Raw genomic sequence first — 22,725 nt, 5'->3', positions numbered from 1 at the left:
AGATGAGTGAACTCAATTCTGGTGATGAGATAAGCAATCACCCTTGTTACTTAAACCCTTATCTAAATGACTGGTAGGGATCTCCAACTCCATGATCTACAAACTAACCCCAGTCTGGAATTAGTCTGTGTAAGGAGTACATCAAGGCTGTATATTATCACCCTGCTGATTTAACTTATATGCAGAGCACATCATGAGAAACACAGGGCTGGAAGAAGCACAAGCTGGAATCAAGATTGCTGGGAGAAATATCAATAACCTCAGATATGCAGATGACACCACCCTATGGCAGAAAGTGAAGAAGAACTAAAGAGCCTCTTGATGAAAGTGAAAGAGGAGAGTGAAAAAGTTGGGTTAAAGCTCAATAATCAGAAAACTAAGATCATGGCATCCGGTTCCATCACTTCATGGGAAGTAGATGGGGAAACAGTAGAAACAGTGGCTGACTTTATTTTTGGGGACTCCAAAATCACTGCAGATGGTGATTCAGCTATGAAATTAAAAGAGGCTTACTCCTTGGAAGGAAAGTTATGACCAACCTAGACAGCATAGTAAAAAGCAGAGACATTAGTTTGCCAACAAAGGTCCATCTAGGAGAAGGCAATGGCAACCCACTCCAGTACTCTTGCCTGGAGAATTGCAGGGATGGAGGAGCCTGGTGGGCTGCACTCCATGGGGTTGCAAAGAGTTGAACATGACTGAGCGACTACACTTTCACTTTCATGAATTGGAGAAGGCAATGGCAACCCACTCCAGTGTTCTTGCCTGGAGAATTCCAGGGACAGGAGCCTGGTGGGCTGCTGTCTTTGGGGTCGCATAGAGTTGGACATGACTGAAGTGACTTAGCAGCAGCAGTCAAGGCTATGGTTTTTCCAGTAGTCATGTATGGATGTGACAGTTGGACTATAAAGAAAGCTGAGCACTGAAGAATTGAGGCTTTTCAACTGTGGTGTTGGAGAAGACTCTTGAGAGTCCCTCGGACTGCAAGGAGATCCAACCAGTCCATCCTAAAGAAGATCAGTCCTGGGTGTTCATTGGAAGGACTGATGTTGAAGCTGAAACTCCAATACTTTGGCCACCTGATGTGAAGAGCTGACTCATTTGAAAAGACCCTGATGCCGGGAAAGATTGAGGGCAGGAAGAGAAGGGGACGACAGAGGATGAGATGGTTGGATGGCATCACCGACTCAATGGACATGAGTTTGGGTAGACTCTGGGAGCTGGTGATGGACAGGGAGGCCTGGTGTGCTGCAGTTCATGGGGTTGCAAAGAGTTGGACGTGACTGAGCAACTGAACTGAACTAAAGTCATCTTTCACTTACATTCTCTCCCTCAGTTAATACTATACTGTCAGCTCAAGTAGGAAAATCACCCAAGTAGGGAAACAGAAATTTTTCTCTACATTCTTATATTCCATTAGTTAACAACCGTTAAATACGTTAGATTTTTTATTCTTCTCATAAGCCAGAATAATTCTCTTATTTTTTCTCATTGAGAAACCTGAATGAGCTTTAATATACCTTCAATTAAAAGAAATATTTTTATTAAAATAAAACACTAGGATTTTTAAAATAATATTGAGTGTGCCCAAAAGGTTGTTCAGTTTTTTCCATTATGGAAAAAAATTAACTTTTTGGCCAACACAGTATTTTAACATGGGCAGTATAATGTTACCATTTTTTGGAAAATGTGTCACCAACTGATGATCACAAATGCGGATGCAAGTAGATCTAGAATTGCCTGTTATCATATACCAACTCTTCATCAAGCCCCATCAGAGCTTCCCTGATGGCTCAGCAAGTAAAGAATCAAAAAATCCTCCTGCAATGCAGAAGACACAAGAGATGAGGGTTTGATCTCTGGGGTCAGGAAGATCCCCGGGAGAAGGCAATGGCAACCCACTGCAGTATTCTTGCCTGCAGAATCCCATGGACAGAGGAGCCTGGCGGGCTGCAGTCCATGGGGTCACAAAGAGTTGGCCACAACTGAGCACATGGCACATATCACATTACACATAACGCGTATGTCGAAATTCCCCATGACCATGTGGGTCAGAGAAAGAGCTCATGGTTCAGGCACTATGCAACACTTTTCTAAAGGGAGCAAAGGAGGAGGGTCCCAGTGGCTTGCAGGAATTGGTACCTTTGCCCTTGGGTGATCTCTGCAGTTAGAGAATGCATGCACAGTCTGAGAAAAAATTCACCTTACTATGGACCTTGAACCATTCTGCACACACACAGAAAAATAAATTAATTCAAGTGCTCTTGATGCTGCTAACATTGTCCTTCACTGAGGAGAAAATAAAATAGGTGGGTGCAGATAGTGGGGAGGACTACAGAGAAAGGAATTTGGAAATGGCACAAAAGCCTACATTCTGCCTAGGGCTTCCTGGAGTATACATTTGTGAAAAGGAGACATAGTCAAACACAAACCATCTATTCTGTTGCGTAATAATTAGCAACCCTGGTCCAAGCATGTGGCCCTATTCAGATATAAGGCTTTTCTTCTTCTTTTTTATTTTCTACTTCATAACATATAAAACCTCCTGTCCAAACAGAGCCTGATGCTACACCCACAATAAGATTCAGCCTCCTCTGTAGTTTTAATTAACTCAGGCCCAGCAGTTGTTTTTAACAGCTAACAGTTTGCATGAGTTACAGTATGCACACTGCTGAGACATAAATGCAAAGTAATCACTCTAATAACTAGATATAAACATTTACAACAATTGCAACAAGTCTCTGCAACAAATAAGGGATATAAAGAAAAATATCCAGCAGAAAGCCAGGAAACAACTCTCAATACAACGGCATGAGTATGAATATCATTCAAAGCTCTGATCTTTTGTTGCCTTTAGTAATTTCAATAACCCAAAGTCACTAATGAGCTTGTGCTTTCAAAGCCAAAAAATGAGAACTCTGATTAAGAAACAAAAACAAAAACCAAGACTTCAATTTTCATGTTTGTGCCAAGAACACCAGGAGAGAACTCAAGGCACTTGAATGACTACATCATTTCCACTAAAGAAAGAAATTTGAATGCCTCAGCTGAAAACAAACAGAGCAAACCTTCAGCACTCTACTCTCAAAGAACAATATGCCCTAAAGCGAGAAGAAGCAAAATGCATATGAAGACTAGGGAAAATGCCACAGGAGCAAGATGAGGCTGGAAAAGCAAGCTGTAGAAAGTTAGGTAGGTCACCGGTAAGAGGAATGGACATTGTTCTAAGTACAATGAGGATATGAGAAGCTTTTAAACAAGGGAGCACCATGATCTTACTTATGTGTCTTGAAGATTACTTGAGCAGCCAGTTTGAGAATAGATTGTATTGAGGTCAAGGATGAAACCAAAGAAACCACCTATGGACTAAGGGAGTGGCTGGTTGTTATTCAGAGACGGGATGATAGAGACAGAAAGAAGACAGATGGAGAGCAGGTATTAGAGAAGAAAGGAAGAGGAAGAGATAAAGAATGAGTCCTAGAGTGGGACTCCAACACAGGGGAGAACGAGGATGCCATTCATAGAGACAGGGAACACAGGGAATGGAGGAAGCCTATGCAGAATGTAAGTTTATAGAGAATTTAAGTCAGTGATGTTCATGTTTCTGATCTGTTCAGATCAGTTCAGTCACTCAGTCATGTCCAACTCTTTGTGACCCCATGGACTGCAGCACGCCAGGCCTTCCTGTCCATCACCAACTCTCGGAGCTTACTCAAACTCATGTCCATTGAGTCAGTGATGCCATCCAACCATCTCATCCTCTGTTGTCCCCTTCTCCTCCTGCCTTCAGTCTTTCCCAGCATCAGGGTCTTTTCCAAGGAGTCAGTTCTTTGCATCAGGTGGCCAAAGTATTGGAGATTCAGATTCAGCTTCAGACCTTCCAAATGAATATTCAGGACTGATTTCCTTTAGGATTGACTTAATCCTAAAGGAATCTCCTTTAAAGCTGGATCTTCTTGCAGTCCAAGGGACTCTTGAGAATCTTCTCCAACACCACAGTTCAAAAGCATCAATTCTTTGGTGCTCAGCTTTCTTTAGAGTTGACCTCTCACATCCATACATGACTACTGGAGAAAACCATAGCTTTGAATAGACAGACTTTGTTGGCAAAGTACTGTCTCTGCTTTCTTGTATGCTGTCTAGGTAAGTCATAGTTTTCTTCCAAGGAACAAACATATTTTAATTTCATGGCTGCAGTCACCATCTGCAGTGATTTTGGAGCCCAAAAATATAAAGTCTCTCACTGTTTCATTCTTTCCCCATCTATTTGCCACGAAGTGATAGGACCGGATGCCATGATCTTAGTGTCCTGAACATTGAGTTTTAAGCCAACCGTTTCACTCTCCTCTTTCACTTTCATCAAGAGGCTCTTTAGTTCTTCTTCACTTGCTGCCATAAGGGTGGTGTCATCTGCATATCTAAGATTGTTATTTCTCCCAGCAATCTTAATCCCAGCTTGTGCTTCATATAGCCCAGCATTTTGCATGATGTTCTCTACATAGAAGTTAAATAAGCAGGGTGACAATATACAGCCTTGATGTACTCCTTTCCCTATTTGGAACCAGTCTGTTGTTCCATGTCCAGTTCTAAACTATTGCTTCTTGACCTCCATATAGATTTCTCAGGAGGCAGGTCAGGTGGTCTGGTATCTCCACCTCTTGAAAAATTTTCCACAGTTTGTTTTCATCTACACAGTCAAAGGCTTTGGCATAGTCCATAAAACATAAGTAGATGCTTTTCTGGAATTCTGTTGCTTTATCGATAATCCAGCACATGTTGGCAATTTGATCTCTGGTTCCTCTGCCTTTTCTACATCCAGCTTGAACATCTGGAAGTTCATGGTTCACGTATTGCTGAAGCCTGGCTTGGAGAATTTTGAGAATTACTTTCCTAGCGTGTGATATGAGTGCAACTGTGCAATAATTTGAGCATTCTTTGGCATTGCCTTTCTTCGGGATGGGAATGAAAACTGACCTTTTCCAGTCCTGTGGCCACTGCTGAATTTTCCAAATTTTCTGGCATATTGAGTGCAGCACTTTCACAGCATCACCTTTTAGGATTTTAAATAGCTCAACTGGAATTCCATCACCTCCACTAGCTTTGTTCATAGTAATGTTTCTTAAGGCCCACTTGACTTCACATTCGAGGATGTCTGGCTCAGGTGAGTGATCACACCATCATGGTTATCCCGGTCATTAAGGTCTTTTTTGTACAGTTCTTCTGTGTATTCTTGCCACCTTTTCTTAATATCTTCTGCTTCTTTTAGGTCCATAATGGTTCTGTCCTTTATTGTGCCCATTATTGCATGAAATATTTCCTTGGTATCTCTAATTTTCTTGAAGAGATCTCTAGTCTTTCCCATTCTATTGTTTTCCTCTATTTCTTTGCATTGATGACTAAGGAAGTCTTTCATATCTTTCCTTGCTATTCTTTGGAACTCTGCATTCAGATGGGTATATCTTTCCTTTTATCCTTTGCCTTTAGCTTCTCTTCTTTTCTCAGCTATTTGTAAGACATCCTCAGACAACCATTTGTCTTCTTGCATTTCTTTTTCTTGGGATGGTCTTGATCACTGCATCCCGTACAATGTCATGAACCTCTGTCCATAGTTCTTCAGGCACTCTGTCAATCAGATCTAATCCCTTGAATCTATTTCTCACTTCCATTGTATATTGTCTAGTATAATACAGAGAGATAAACATAAGTAATCATTGGGAAAAAAATAACTAACACATAAAATGTGAGCTAAGGACTAGTCTAAGAGCTTTACTTGTTTAAACCTCACACAGACTCATGTTATAGATGAGAAAATTGCAATCCAAAGAATTAAAGTGACAAGTCCAAGGTCATCCAGTGCTAAATATTAGAGGTATAATTTAAAACTTAACCAGTCTGTCTCCAAAGTGCATGCTCTTAACCTTTCAGAGCATACAATTTTTAAAACACATGTGTGTGCACATGCATACACACACACATTGAAAGTTCTATGATAAAAGTACAACAGAACAAAGATTGATGCCAACTCTAAACATCTGGGACTCTTGAAAAGCCACTGAGGAAGGCTGTGCAAAACAACTTTGATGGCTAGGCAAATTTTTGACAGAAAGGAAGAGTATGCTTACTAACACCACAAAAGGCAAGATGGTTAGTATAAGTATAAAATGGGTAAGATGAAGATACCTTAAAGAAACAAAGGAAAGCTTGAAAAATTACTTCTCTGATATTAATTTTGTCTTGAGTCATGATTTGTTGAAAACTGTCAACATGAAGCACATGACTATAATAGGCTGGTAGAGTGGTTTGTTTAATTCATTTTATAACGGTGAGAATCTGATGGCCCATTACTGACATAAGCCCTGAGCACTGAGTGTTCTACCATCTCGAGGGGAGGAGATGTTTAGCTGCATGAGATTAAGCAAATAAAACAGGTTTCTGATAACCTGGGACCTGGCAGTCCAGGTTCAAATCTATAGACCCGTGTATGGGGAAGAAAAATGATCTCTGAGGAAAGGCCAGCAAGATCTTCTCTAAAGGGAGAGTCAGACTGCGGGTGAGAGTAGTGGGGGTAAGCAAGATGGAGAGCAGAGAGCAGAGTATTCTCACTCTAAGAATAGCAATGTCTAGACCAATTCAACATGGTTCTTACTTACCCTTGGTGGGGTCAGGCATTATGAATGCTAAGAACCTTGCAATTCTATGTAATTTAGGTAGAATAATGATTCCTCGAAGATGTCCATAATTTATCTCCAAAACCTGTAGATATGTTACCTTACGTGGCAAAAAGAGATCTTACAGATGTGTTTAAATTAAGGCTTTTGAGATGGGGAAATTATCCTGGATTACCTGGGTGGGCCCAATGCAATCATGGGGTCTTTATAAGAGGCAGGAAGGAAAGTGAGAGTCAGAGATGTAAAGATGAAAGCAGAGAGGAGAGACACAAAGACTTAAAGTTGGCCTTGAAGTAGAGAGAAGGGGTCACCAGCCAAGAACTGCAGGCAGCATGTAGAAGGTAGAAAGGGCAAGAAAGTCGATTTTTCCTCTAGAGGCTTCAGAAATGATGTAGCCTCACTTACACCTTGATTTTAGAAATTATGGTCTCCAGAAAGCAAGACAATAAATCTGTGCTGTTTCAACAATTGTTTGTGGTTATTTGTCACAGCATCAAGAAGAAACTATCTAATAGTCTATAAGTTTTCTAGCCTGCTCATTTTCTGTTGCTCCTTTCATTCAACATTCATTCATTCCTTTTGTTTCCAACTTTATTGGGGACAATATACTGATATATTTAAATTATACAGTGTGATGGTTTTATGTATGTCACGTATATATTCATTGTAGAATAAGATCAAAATAATTAACATGTCCATCATCCTACAAAGTTAAAATGTGTGTGTGTGGTAAGAACATTTAAGATTTACTCTTAGCAAATTTCAAATAAACAATGCTGCATTATTAACTATGCTATTAATTATAGTCAGGATGCTGTACATTAGATCATCCGCATGCATTCTTCTTTTAACTGAAAGTTTGTACCATTTGACCTACATCTCTTCAGGGGAGTGCCCTTCCCCCTGGCTTCTGGCAACCATCATTCTAATCTGTGTCTATGAAATTGACTTTCTTTTTGTTAGTTTCCACATATAAGTTATACTGTAGAATGTTTATTTTTCTTTGGCTGGCATATTTCACTTAATATAATGGCCTTCAGATTCACCCATGTTGTTTTCCAAATGGCAAGATTTCTTTTTTATGGCCGAATAATATTCTGTCTAGAGATAAAGATATATTGGTATACTGAAACACAGATATATCACATTTTTTAAATCTTGTTGTGGTTGTTTAGTTGCTATGTTGTGTCCAAGTATCCAACTTTTGGTGAACCCACGGACTGTAACCCACCAGGCTCCTCTGTCCATGGGATTTCCCAGGCAAGCATACTGGAGTGGGTTGCCATTTCCTTCTCCAGGGGACCTTCCTGACCCAAGGATAGAGCCTGTGTCTTCTGCATTGGCAGGCAGACTCTTTATCACTGAGCCATTAGGGAAGCTCTGTTTTTCTTAATCTGTTCATCCATGAAAGGGCACTTAGGTTGCTGCCACATCTTGGCTATTGTGAATAATGCTACAGCAAATGTGAAGGTATAGAAATCTCTTTTGAGATATTAATTTCCTTTCCTTTGGACACATACCCAGGAGTGAAACTGCTGGATCATACAGTAGTTCTACTTTTAATTTTTTAGGACCCTCCATACTGTTGCTAGGAGTTGGATACAACTGAGTGACTTCACTTTCACTTTTAACTTTCCTGCATTGGAGGAGGAAATGGCAACCCACTCCAATGTTCTTGCCTGGAGAATCCCAGTGATGGGGGAGCCTAGTGGGCTGCCATCTATGGGGTCGCACAGAGTCAGACACGACTGAAGCGACTTAGCAGCATCAGCAGCAGTATACTGTTTTCCATAGTGGCTACACCAATTTACATTCCCACCAATAGTGTATTAGAGTTCTTTCTCTGTAATTTTGCCAATATTTGTAATCTCTGACCCTTTTGATAATAGTCATTCAATGGTATAAAGTGATATCTCATTGTGGTTTTGACGTGCATTTCCCTGATGATTAGTCTTGTTGAACTCCATTTCATGTACTTATTAGTCATCTGTATATCTTGGGAAGATGTCTATTTGGGTCCTTTACCCATTTTTAAATCAGGTTATTTTCTTGCCATTGAACTCTTTGAGTTCTTCCTATATTTTGGCTATTAAGCCCTTCTTAAATGCATAGTTTAGAAATACTTTCTTCCATTTGATAGGTTGTCACTTCACTTTGTCAATTGTTCATTTCCTGTGCAAAAGCTTTTTAGTTTGATGCAATCTTTTGTCTGTGTTTGCTTTTGTTGCCTTGTTTTCAGGATCATATCCTGCCAGAGTCCAGCTCCAGCAGCCAGGGTCTGCCTGAAGGGATGAGCGGTGTCAGCAAAGAATGATGTAGCCTCTGACTTGAGGTATGGGACTACCTGTTTATTTCAAGCATCAGGTCTTCTTTTATACTTTGACAAAAGCATTAGGTCAGAGGTTTGACATTTTCAGTTCCCACTCACCCAGATTCATTGTCTCATTGTTGCCCTTCAAACAGAGTTCCTGCTTCAGCGATTCTCTCAGAATCGTATTTACTTGTGATTACATTTTAACTCATGCTTATGTCTGTGCTGCATACTGAATTCCTCAGTTTATTTCTTATCTTTCTAAATCCTGATTGCCCCTAGTATCCTAAGCTCACTATCTCCTAAAAAGGCTTATAACTATTCTTAATTATTCTGAAAACCCAAACTTACCAAACTTCCTTTGCCATAAACATTTCCCTCACAAATAGGTCTCAGATAACAATCCTTCCCATGGCCTCAAGCTGTGGCCTACGTGCTCATCCTGGGACATTCTTTGTAAAAATCCTTGAACAAACATCAGTGGTTACTTTATAGATTATTTTCTGGGCACAGGTGCAGAAGGCTTTGTGCTGTCTCATGCTTCTCTCAAGAACAATAAGCACCTTAACATTCTTTCCAGCCAACCCAACCGAAGAAAGGAAAGAACAAGTCAGAATCACAAAACCTAACTCCTTCATCCCGAGACCATGCCTGCAGGATGAGGAGAGGGGGTTGGGATCATGCCTCCATTTTGTCAGTAATGCCTAACGCAGCTCCTGACAATATCCAAAAAAATAATTGCCCAGACCAATGTCAAGAAAGTTTTCCCTTGTGTTTTCTTTTAGAATATTTCAGCTTCAGGTCTTATATTTAAGTTTTTAACCCATTTTGAGTCAATTTTTATACTGGGTTGGCCAAAAAGTGTGTTTGGGTTTTCTGCAGCATCTTATGGAAAACACAAATAAGCTTTTGACAAACTCAATATACAAGTTCAATCTCATTCACATGGATATGGAAGTTTTCTCAACATCTTTTACTGAAGAGACTATCCTCTCTCAATTATATGTTCTTGACATCTTTGTTGAAAATCAACTGAATGTAAATGTGTAAATATATTTCTTATATTTCTCCTCTGCTCCATTGATATGTCTATGTGTATGTCTCTATATGTCTATTTGTATGCCAATGCCATACTTTTTGATCACTTAGCTTTGTAACATAGTTTAAAATTAGTTTATGTGATGCCTTCAGGTTTGTTTCTCTTTCTCAAGATTGCTTTGGCTATTTAGTGTCTTTTGTAGTTCCATATAAATTTAGGAATTTTTTTTTCTATTATAGTGAAAAAATGTCCTTAGAATTTTGATAGGAATTGCACTGAATCTCTAGGATATATTCTAGATATATTCTCTAGGATAGAATTCTTTGGATAGGATGTATATTTTTAACAATACTGATTCTTCCAATTCATGAGCACATAATATCTTTTCATTTATTTATGTCTTCTTCAATTTCTTTCATTGCTGTCTTATAGTTTTCAGTACAGATCTTTCACCTCCTTGATTAAATATTTTCCTAATTATTTTTTGATGCTATTGGAATGGGATTGTTTTCTTAATTTCTTTTTTGGATAGTTCATTGTTCATGTACCAAAATGCAACTGATTTTTGTATACTGATTTTGTAACCTGCAAGATTACTAAATTAATTCATTAAACAGAATTTTGATGAAGTCTTTAGGGTTTCCTATGTATAAGATTATGTCATATGCAAACAGGGACAATTTTACATCTTCTATTCCAATTTGGGTGTGTTTTATTCATCCTGCCTAATAGCTATTACTACGACTTCCAGTAATACATTGAATAGAAGTGGTGAGAATGGGTATCTTTGTCTTTTTCCTGATCTTAGAAAAAGGGCTTCAAATTTTTCACCATAGAACATGATGTTATGTGTGGATTTGTCATAGATGGTCTTTATTGCATTGAGGTACCTTTCTTTAATACCTAATTCCTTGAGAGTTTTTATCATTAAAAATATAAAATTTTGTCAAATGTTTTTTCTATATCTGTTGAAATGATCTTAAGGTTTCTGTCCACTCTGCTAATGTGGTGTACTGCATAGACTGATTTGCAGAAGTTGACTGATTTGCTTGGTGTATGATTCCTCTAATGTGCTCTTGAATTCAGTTTGCTAGCATTTTGTTGAGGACATTTGCATCTATGTTTAGGAAAAAAAATAGATAATTTCCTAGAAAAATACAACATACCAAGCAATGAATCATCAAGCAACGGAATATATGAAGAGACCAATAACAAGGGAGGAGATTGAATCAGTAATCAAAGACCTCCCAACAAATAAAAACCAAGACAAGATGGCTTCATGGGTGAATTCTACAAAACATTTAAAATTAATAGCAATCATTCTCAAGTGTTTCCAAAATTGAAGAGGAAGAAACACTTCCAAGTTCATTTTATGAGGCCACCATTGCCCTAAAACCAAACCCATCAGAGTGGGGTATTTAGAGAAGAGCTTTCACAAGTGATAGCTGGCTAGAAATAAAGATTGGGACTTGATTTATTCCTTTCAAATGAGTGAAGAAAAATATATTCAATTTTCTCAGTCTCTAAAATATAAATACAATTCTGGTTCCTGAGAAACCGGACAGGGGAAGGTAGAATGTAGTAGAGAGAATGGGAAATGTTATTTTAAGTGCTCATCTATCATATATTGCTCTGTAAGTTAAAAATACAGAAACATGAGCATATACCTGCTACTTTTTCTAGAAAAAACATAGAACAATCTCCAGAGCTTTATTTAACTTCTTTAATTTTCACAAGGAGACAATATATTTTCATCAAAATATTAGGAAAAAATAATTTGCCTTAGTAAAGGCAAACACAAACATAGTAACTCTAATTTGGAAAGATACTGAACCTATATTTATTGGCTAATCAAATATATTGTAAAAGCAGAAAATCTCAGCAATATTTAAAATCTACCTGATTACCCTTTGGAGGCAGATGACTAGCAGCTTACCTCAGCAAGGCAAAAACTGCTACCAGAGACTTAGACATAGTCCTTATTAATTGTCTAAGTGACAGCGGTATACCCCATACACAAGAAATAAAAGCTTTCAAAGGCATGGTTTTTGTTAAAATTCAAACTCTATGTTACAGTAACGCGATATTAATTAAAGTGGTGGCTTGGAAACAAATTCAAGATGTTTACTCCATTATCCATTGTAATGAAGAAAGAAAGTGTAGACTGATCAAAACAGTGAACAGAGATTCAGTAGCATTTACTTCGGGATGTAATTTTTATTTGAACATTTGAGCCAGAAGGATTTAAAAACTGTGGTAGAAATTGCCTTAAAGACTATGTAAGTTCTTCCTTCTGAACCTTCTTTGCTCAACCACTTCTTGAAACTCACTCCATCCTAAGAACAGGCTGCTTTCTTTTCAATTGACCTACGGCAATAGCCTCAATGCAGCAGACCTTCCCAACCCTCTCTGGGGAAAGCTGGTTTAAATGAACAACCAGTTAATAAGCTCTTGCCTTATCCAAACATAGCTGTACTAATGCAATTTCCTTAAGAAATTTCGTTTTAATGACCTTTCTTTCCATTTGAAAGGTAAAGAATCCAAGATAACAATAAAGAATGATTAAATGAGAAAGGTCTCAACTATCAATGAAGGGAGATATCCCTGGAGAGGAAACACTTTTCATCTTGCCCTTGTAGAAGTCTGCATGAATATTTATGACTTAAGCCAGGGAAGGGCCAAATGCAGGCTTGAGTCAGTATCTTTAAGATAATATAAACCTTCTGTCTGTATTCAGTGAGGAAGGAGTAAAAACAATTTCCTGTTAGATATAGTAAATTGAAGCTTAAGATAACTGAGAAAAAATTGAAACATTTAAGTACATAAAAATAGTTTAAATACTCAGATCCAGATGACTGAATTAGAGATGGCTATAGGCATCATCAGATATGAATACACACTATCTTGAAGTAATATTTAGAAGCCATACAAACTTGAAAAGGAACAAAAAGACTAAGGTAGGCAAAAGGTGCCTTGTTCCGTGTTTTAAGGATGAATTTCAAAAACCACAGAAATGTTGACATTAATCTCAAGATAAAATTATGAGACAGGTTTTTTTGTGCAAATGGCGTGTATATATTTAGGAAAAAAAGGTGAGAAATGAAAGGAGTCCAGCCAGGGTCATTGTGTGTGTGTGTTAGTCGCTCAGTCGTGTCCAACTCTTTGCGACCCCACGGACTGTAGCCCACCAGGCTCCTTGGTCCATGGGATTCTCCAGGCGAGAATACTGGAGTGGGTTGCCATAAGAAAATTCGAACCAAATCAATCCTTCCTTTGATACTATTTCTCAGAGGAACCTAGCAGGCTACAGTGCATGGGATCCCAAAGTCTGACATGACTGAAGCGACTGAGCACACAGCACAGCAGACCTCTACTAAAAGAGCAGAAGAGTATCTCAGACATACACGCCCTGAATAATACAAATATTCAACAAAATTACATGAGATCATGGGACATGACATAGAAAGACACAGAACAATGAAATAACAACCCAGAGTGCTGTACTGGTCTATGCCGCTGAGGTTTTTTCCTATGGTGATTCTGTTTCATAGTTATCCACATTTAGAAGGTAAAAATCTATCTAGACTTATTTTGCATGAGATCCTTGAAGTTCTTTCACCTTCATACTTGGGGCTTCTGCATTGGCTATTACTTCTGTTGGCAATGACTTTCTCCTGTCCTCTCTGGTTTGTCCCAAAGAAAAGCCTCCATGTTTCCATCAAATCTGTTTGATTAACACTTACATCCTCTAGCATGCCCTCGCAAAGGGTTGCTTAAATATTTTTCCTATAACCTGAGTGACTGAACTAATCTCATCACATTGTCATTGTTATTCAGTTGCCAAGTCGTGTTTGACTCTCTGCAACCCAATGAACTGAAGCACACAAGGCTTCCCTGTCCTTCACTATCTCCCTGAGTTTGTTCAAACTCATGTTCATAGAGTCGGTGATGCCATCCAACCATCTCATCCTCTGTTGTCCCCATTTCCTACTGCCTTCAATCTTTCCCAGTATCAGGGTCTTTCCTAATGAGTTGGCTTTTTGCATCAGGTGGTGAAAGTACTGGAGCTTAAGCTTCAGCATCAGTCCTTCCAATGAATTTTCAGCACAGATATTATTTTGGATTGATTGGTTGGATCTCCTTGCAGTCCAAGGGACTCCTAAGAGTCTTCTCCAGTGCCACGGTTTGAAAGCATCAATTCTTCAGCACTCAGCTGTCTTTATAGTCCAACTCTCACATCCATACATGACTACTGGAAAAACGATGGCTTTGACTATACAGACAAAGTGCTGTATAGGCAAAGTGCTCTGCTTTTTAATATGCTATCTAAGTTTGTCATTAGTTTTTCTTTCAAGGAGCAACTGTCTTTTAATTTTGTGGCTGCAGTCACCATCCACATTGATTTTGGAGCCCAAGAATATGAAATCTGAAAGTTTTCACTTTTCCCCCATCTATTTACCATGACGTGATAGGATAGCATGGATGCCATGATCTTAGTTTTTTGAATTTTGAGTTTTAAGCCAGCTTTTTCACTCTCCTCTTTTACTTTCATGAAAAGGCTCTTTAGTTCCTCTTCACTTTCTTCCTAAAGATGGCGTCATCTGCGTATATGAGGTTGTTGATATTTCTCCCAGCAATCTTGATTCCAGCTTGTGATTCATACAGCCTGGCATTTAGCATGATGTACTCTTGGTTCAGATGGTGAAGCATTTGCCTACAATGCGGGAGACCCGGGTTTGATCCCTGCGTTGGGAAGATCCCCTGGAGAAGGAAATGGCAACCCACTCCAGTACTCTTGCCTGAAAATTCCATGGACTGAGGAGCCTGGTGGGCTACAGTCCATGGGGTTGCAAAGAGTCAGACACGACTAAGCAACTTCACTCACTCACTCACTCTGTATGTAAGTTAAATAAGCAGGGTGACAATATACAGCCTTGACATACTCCTTTCCCAATTTTAAACCAGTCCATTGATTCATGTCTAGAACTAACTGTAGCTTCTTGACCTGCACACAGGTTTCTCAGGAGGTGGGTAAGGTAGTCAGCCATTTCCTTCTCTTTAAGAATTTTCCATAGTTTGTCATAATTCACACAAAGACTTTAGCATAGTCAATTAAGCAGATGTTTGGGGGAAATTTCCTTGCTTTTTCTATGATCCAGTGGATGTTGGCAATTTAATCTCTGGTTCCTCTGCCTTTTCTAAATCCAGTTTCTACATCTGGAAGTTCTCAGTTCACTCACTGTTGAAGCTTAGCTTGGAGGATTTTGAGCACTATCTTGCCAGCATGTGAAATGTGTGCAATTGTGTGGTCGTTTGAATATTCTTTGACATTGCTCTTCTTTTGGGATAGGAAAGAAAACTGACCTTTTCCAGTCCTGTGGTCACAGCTGAGTTTTTCAGATTTGCTTGGATATTGATGCAACACTTTAATAGCATCATCTTTTAGGATTTAAAATAGGTCAGCTGTGATTCCATCACCTCCAAGAGCTTTGTTTGTAGTAATGCTTCCTAAGGCCCCCTTGACTTAACACTCCAGGATGTCTGGCTCCAAGTAAATGACCATACCATCACGGTTGTCCAGGTCATTAGGAACGTCTTTGTACAGTCCTTCTGTGTATTCTCACCACCTCTTCTTAATCTCTTCCACTTCTGTTGTAGCTCCTTGTCGATTCTGTCCTTTATTGTTTCCAACACTGAATGAAATTTCCCTTGGTATCTAATTCTCTTGAGGAGATCTCTAGTCCTTCCCATTCTATTGTTTTCCTCTATTTCTTGGCATTGTTCACTTAAGAAGGCTTTCTTGCTATTCTCTGGAACTCAGCATTCAGATGGGTGTATCTTTCCCTTTCTCCTCTGCCTTTTACTTCTCTTCCTTTCTCAGCTATATATAAGGCGTCCTCAGACAACCACTTTGCCTTCTTGCATTTCTTTCTCTTGGGGACGGTTTTGGTCACCACTTCCTGTGCATTAATATAAACTCCATCAATAGGTCTTCAGGCACTCTGTTTATCAGATTTAATTCCTTGAATCTAGTCATCGCCTCCACTGTATAATCATACGGGATTTGATTTAAATCATACCTGAATGGCCTAAGGCTTTTCTCTACTTAATTCTATTTGAGCCTGATTTTTGCAATAAGGAGCCAATGATCTGTGCCACAGTCTTCTCTGGGTCATCTTTTTGCTGAATGTAGCAGTTTTTCCATCTTCGGCTGCAAAGAATATAATCAATCTGATTTCATTATTGACCATCTGGTGATGTCCATGTGTAGAATCGTCTCTTATGTTGTTGGAAGAGAGTGTTTGTTATAAGAAGCGCAGTGTGTTGGTAAAATTCTGTTAGCCTTTGCCCTGCTTCATTTTATACTCCAAGGCCAAACTTTCCTGTTACTCCACATAGCTCTTGACTTCCTACTTTTGCATTCTAGCTCCCTATGATGAAAAAGATATCACATTTTTATTGATAGTGTATGTTATAAACTACTAATAGTGTTTACTTGCTTTTCAGCATCTAAACAGTGACTATCTTGAAAAAAGGATATTTATCTATATTCCTGTTGGTATCCTGTGAGTGTCTGAAACATAATAAATATTCAGTATTTGATGAATTAAGCCAACTTTCATGATTCTAGAAGTTAATCAGGATGGTGAAAAACTCCTATCAATATTGGAGAAGAAGCTGCAGTAATCTAGCTGTTAAAAAACAGAATTCCTAGTAACATGAAGAGTATTTACGCATTCATTATGCCAGATTCCTACTGAAAGAATCAAGTGACTGCAAAAAAAAACAAAACAAAAAACAGGTGGAAAACCAGCAATAATGTGAAGGCCCATCAACATGACAACAGTTGTTAGTACAATATATAGTATCAGTTTAGTTCAGTTCAGACTGAGTTCAGCTCAGTCGTGTCCGACACTTTGTAACCCCATGAATCGCAGCAAGACAGGCCTCCCTGTCCATCACCAATTCCCGGTGTTCACGCAAACCCATGCCCATCGAGTGGGTGATGCCATCAAACCATCTCATCCTCTGTCGTCCCCTTCTCCTCCTGCCCTCAATCTTTCCCAGCATCAAGGTCTTTTCAAATGAGTCAGCTGTTTGCATCAGGTGGCTGATGTATTGGAATTTCAGCTTTAACATCAGTCCTTCCAATGAACACCCAGGACTGATCTCCTTTAGGATGGACTGGTTGGATCTCCTTGCAGTCCAAGGGACTCTCACCAACACCACAGTTCAAAAGCATCAATTCTGCGGCACTTAGCTTTCTTCACAGTTCAACTCTCACAGCCATACATGACTACTGGTAAAACTATAGCCTTGACTAGATGGACCTTTGTTGGTAAAATAATTTCTCTGCTTTGTAATATGCTGGCTAGATTGGTCATAACTTTCCTTCCAAGGAGTAAGTGTCTTTTAATTTTATGGCTGCAGTCACTGTCTGCAGTGATTTTGGAGCCCAGAAAACATAGTCAGCCACTGTTTCCAATGTTTCCCCATCTGTTTGCCATGAAGTGATGGGACAGGATCCCGTGATCTTCGTTTTTTGAATGTTGAGCTTTAAGCCAACTTCTTCACTCTCCTCTTTCACTTTCATCAAGAGGCTCTTTAGTTCTTCTTCACTTTCTGCCATAAGGGTGGTGTCATCTGCATATCTGAGTTTATTGATATTTCTCCTGGCAATCTTGATTCCAGCTTGTGCTTCATCCAGCCCAGCGTTTCTCATGATGTACTCTGCATATAAGTTAAATAAGCAGGGTGACAAAATACAGCCTGACATCCTCCTTTTCCTACTTGGAACCAGTCTGTTGTTCCATGTCCAGTTCTAACTGTTGCTTCCTGACCTGCATATAGGTTTCTCAAGAGGCAGGTCAGGTGGTCTGATATTCCCATCTCTTTCAGAATTTTCCACAGTTTCTTGTGATCCACACAGTCAAAGGCTTTGGCATAGTCAATAAAGCAGAAATAGATGTTTTTCTGGAACTCTCTTGCTTTTTCCATGATCCAGTGGATGTTGGCAATTTGATCTCTGGTTCCTCTGCCTTTTCTAAAACCAGCTTGAATATCTGGAAATTCATGGTTCAAGTATTGCTGAAGCCTGGCTGGAGTATTTTAAGCATTACTTGACTAGAGTGAGAGATGAGTGCAATTGTGTGGTAGTTTGAGCATTCTTTGGAATTGCCTTTCTTTGGGATTGGAATGAAAACTGACCTTTTCCAGTCCTGTGACCACTGCTGAGTTTTCCAAATTTGCTGGCATATCAAGTGCAGCACTTTCACAGCATCATCTTTCAGGATTTTAAATAGCTCAACTGGAATGCCATCACCTCCACTAGCTTTGTTCATATTGATGCTTCCTAAGACCCACTTGACTTCACATTCCAGGATGTCTGGCTCTTGGGATCATATTGAAGATGTGAATTGAGAGATGATGCCCAAATTCTCCTCCTGTAAAAGTTCAGAATCAACAGGAAGGAAGAAAACCCATGCAGAAACCCACTAACACCACTCAACTTTGAACAGGAAATACTGGATTCATGGACAAGGCATGTCAATATGGAGTACCCATATAGACTGCCATCTGCCACTAGGAATTCGATGGCCTTAGCTGCACCATCAGCAGGTGAGTGCAGCAGTGGCAGTACTAGGAAGGCTGATGTGGGTATAAGGCTGAGAGCCAATGGAAAAAAAAAAAAATGTCATCTGGAAGCCAGTTCCCAACAGAGGAGATTCATTGTAAAGATGAAAATGCTCTATAAGGAAGTTCTTTTGTTAGTTACATGCAGAAATCCTTATAATAAAGTTGTTGAACTTCCTATCATTTTAATTCCCTCTCAGTTCACTTTAGTCTGTTATATCACTGGTTAAGTATAGTCCACCAGTCAAAAATAGCAAGATATGATAAAGTATTTTAATGGTATGGTTTAGACAATGAGAACCTATTAAACTCTTTATGAGCAATTACTATCCATGAATAGCCTTATGGATAATTTTAAAGATGTATAAATAGATAAAGAAATAAATATATGTGAGTATAGAGAGACAGACAGAGAGGGACTTTTGCCAAAATAACTTACTGTTGAAAACAAAAGTCAAATTTGTAAATATATCAGCTTTGTGATCACAATAAAAATCAAGGAAAAAAGTGGGTTCTGAAACCAGAGATGAAAAATAAAATGATAAAGCAATAGGCTGAAAAAAAGAAGAAAAAAGATCACATGAGTTAAGAGAAACTGGAAAAATTAACTCACAGAATTGAAATATGCATCAAGAGCAATGTACAGTAAAACCAGCAGTATAGAAAATTTGAATTCACCGTGTGGAGACTAAAGGGAGAAAATTTCTCAATAAGCAGAAAGACTCAAAATATTAGTATTCAATAGACATCTATGTGGTCTTTCTAGGTGGCACTAGTAGTAAAGAACTCATCTGCCAATGCGGGAGACATAAGAGATGTGGGTTTGATCCCTGGGTTGGGAAAATCCCCTGGAGGAGGGCATGGCAACCCATTCCAGTATTTTTGCCTGGTAAGAGGAGACTGGCGGGCTACAGTCCATATAGTCACACAGAGTCGGACACAACTGAAGCGACTTAGCACACAGGCGCACAGACATCTACGTGTTCCTAAAAAGTATACTAGGGAAAATCTGAATAAAAATGAATAATTACATTAAAAATAACTTTCCTGATCTAGGGAAATGCTTGAATCTATATATATCTATAAGGCTTACTAACCCCCAAAATTAGAGAAGGCAATGGCACCCCACTCCAGTACTCTTGCCTGGAAAATCCCATGGAAGGAGGAGCCTGGTAGGCTGCAGTCCATGGGGTTGTTGAGAGTTGGACATGACTCAGTGACTTCATTTTCACTTTTCACTTTCATGCTTTGAAGAAGGAAATGGCAACCCACTCCAGTGTTCTTGCCTGGAGAATCCTAGGGATGGTGGAGCCTGGTGGGTGGCCATCTATGGGGTCTCACAGAGTCGGACACGACAGAAGCGACTTCGCAGTAGCAACCCCCAAAATTAATGCAGAAAAAAAATACATACTATATGTCAATGAAATTTTTAAATTTCAGAGACAAATAAAGACTCACTAACCATCCCAGTTGAAATAGTTTGACAGAAGGGAATCAAAGTAACTTCAGAATTTTTCTACTAAATATTAAGTACTAAAATGAAATGACACAGCATCTGCAGAGTTTTTAGAGAAAATAACTGTAACCCAAGATTTTGATGTGCAGCCAAATTGTAGGTCATATGTAAACACAAAGGAAAGATTCTCTCAATGCTACAGTTCAGAATCTTAAATATTATATATTTTTTCTATAAATATTATTTGAAGGCCTACACCAGCCAACCAAGAGATGAACCATGGGGAAAAAAATAAACAAAAAACTGAAGTAATCACCAAAATATAAAAAAGAATCTGTATCCGGCTAGAAACACTGAAGAACTATAAAGAATAGATTGGAGAGATATGTTTACTTCAAAACACCTACGCCATCTAAATTTTAAAATAAACATCAAATTTGAGGAAAGTGCACCTGGAATTCTGACAGAAAAAGAGCTATTATTCTTAGTATATAAAAATATAGCCAAATTATCAAGAAAAAAGACAATCACATAAATTAAGCAAATTAGCAAATGATGCAAATGGACCATTTAAAAAGGAAGAAATTTGAATAGCATATACACCTATGAGAAAACATTCATTCTTACTAGTAACCGAATAAGACATTTCAAAACAGTGCAGTGAAATCATTTTTAATCTATCAGATTAGAAATAATAAAAAAGTATGAAACTATCCCAAGATGGCCAGGATGTGAAGAAATGAATATTCTTGTACACAACTGGTGGTAATGTATGAATTGTTAGTCTTTCTAGAGAGACATTTGACAACAAGAATCAAAACCCTAAAAACGACTCACTCAGTGACCAAACAATTCCACACTAAAATTGTTAAACAAAACGACCACAAAACAGAATGTAAGAATAATATAGAAAAATCATCCATTTATTCACTGAACAAACATTTATTGATTACCTATTGTGTCAGGTACTATTCTAACTGGGGACCTATACCAATAATTATGTCAATCAAGATTCCTAATCTCATGTAGTTTACACTGTAATTGGAGAAAAGGAGACAATAGGCACATCACTGAAATTTCTGCACGTATTACCTAAAAGATATGTAACAAAGAAAACAGAAATTCCTAAATTCATAGAACACAATGATTTAGATATAATACCAAAATAGCTTTCTTTGACACATCTATTGACAGAGCATTTCTTAAAGACTGGTCATACTGAAAAGGGGAAATTCTATAGCCCCTAGCAAATACTCTTGTGTGTGTGTTAAGTCACTTCAGTCATGTCTGACTCTGTGTAACTCTATGGACCGCCAGGCTCCTCTGTCCATGGGATTCTCCAGGCAAGAATAGTGGAGTGGATTGCCATGCCCTCCTCCAAGGGATCTTCCTGACCCAGGGATAGAACCTGCAACTCTTATGTCTCCTGCATTGACAGGCAAGTTCTTTATCATTACCTCCACCTGGGAATTCCCAATTAATAGATTATCACCCAGCTCTGAAAAGTTCTAAAAGTAAGATACCTGTTTCATTTTCTTTAAGCTTTCCAAAATGTGTATTTTCCAAAAATGCAGCTCTATAGCTTTTACCAGATCGTATAATAGTATTTCAACTACTATCACAAAGAACAACATAGAGAAGCAAATATAAATCATCTGAAATCACACCGTCCTGCAATAACCACTATGAACATTTTGCTTCTGGCCTTCCTTTCTTTCATCTCTCCCCATTTTTATAACCACACAGTCAAAATGTGTACTTAGAGATTGTTGTAAAACTACATCTTCATTGTATATTAACTTGTTTTCTTTTTTCTCACCTCTCCATCTTCCATCCTGGAAATCAATATTAATGATTTGCTTGTTACTTTTTTCCATATTCATATTATCATGCACACATTTTTGTGTAACAGGATGTTAAATGGGATAGTTCCTGTACTCAGAGTGGGCTGAAATTCTATACAGATGATGAATGATAAGCATCAAAACACTCAACATTTTTAAAGAGAGATCACTTATTAAAAAGTGAACAAAATTGGGCCTATGAACCTTAGTCACCTGCTCCAACTTGAACCTATGTGTGAATCTTTATACGAATGTTAGCTTGAAAGTGAGCCAGCATTTTCTCTTCCTAATAGAGGAAGAAGGCTGAGCGCCAAAGAATTGATGCTTTTGAACTATGGTGTTGGAGAAGACTCTTGAGAGTCCCTTGGACTGCAAGGAGATCCAACCAGTCCATTTTGAAGGAGATCAACCCTGGGATTTCTCTGGAAGGAATGATGCTAAAGCTGAAACTCCAGTACTTTGGCCACCTCATGCGAAGAGTTGACTCATTGGAAAGGACTCTGATGCTGGGAGGGATTGGGGGCAGGAGGAGAAGGGGGCGACAGAGGATGAGATGGCTGGATGGCATCACTGACTCGATGGACATGAGTCTGAGTGAACTCTGAGAGTTGGTGATGGACAGGGAGGCCTGGCGTGCTGAGATTCATGGGGTTGCAAAGAGCCGGACACGACTGAGCAACTGAACTGAACTGAACTGAATAGAGGAAGGGATGCTGTCTTCCCAGGTACCAATCCAAGTGCAAGAGTGGGGAGTGCAAGAGGAGGGCAGCAAT

The 22,725-nt window shown here is 38.9% G+C and overlaps 1 protein-coding gene across 1 annotated transcript in view; it reads right to left on the bottom strand.

Annotated features, from left to right (window-relative positions):
* IQCM (IQ motif containing M) overlaps positions 1–22,725 on the bottom strand; it is a 420,783-nt gene that overhangs the window by 157,781 nt on the left and 240,277 nt on the right. The gene's annotated exons all lie outside the window — the stretch shown is intronic.

Source organism: Budorcas taxicolor, chromosome 17 (assembly GCF_023091745.1).
Source record: "Budorcas taxicolor isolate Tak-1 chromosome 17, Takin1.1, whole genome shotgun sequence".
Classification (NCBI taxonomy): Eukaryota; Metazoa; Chordata; class Mammalia; order Artiodactyla; family Bovidae; genus Budorcas; species Budorcas taxicolor.
The sequence above is the reverse complement of the archived record's forward strand: the minus strand, read 5'-3'. Positions and strand labels throughout refer to the sequence as shown.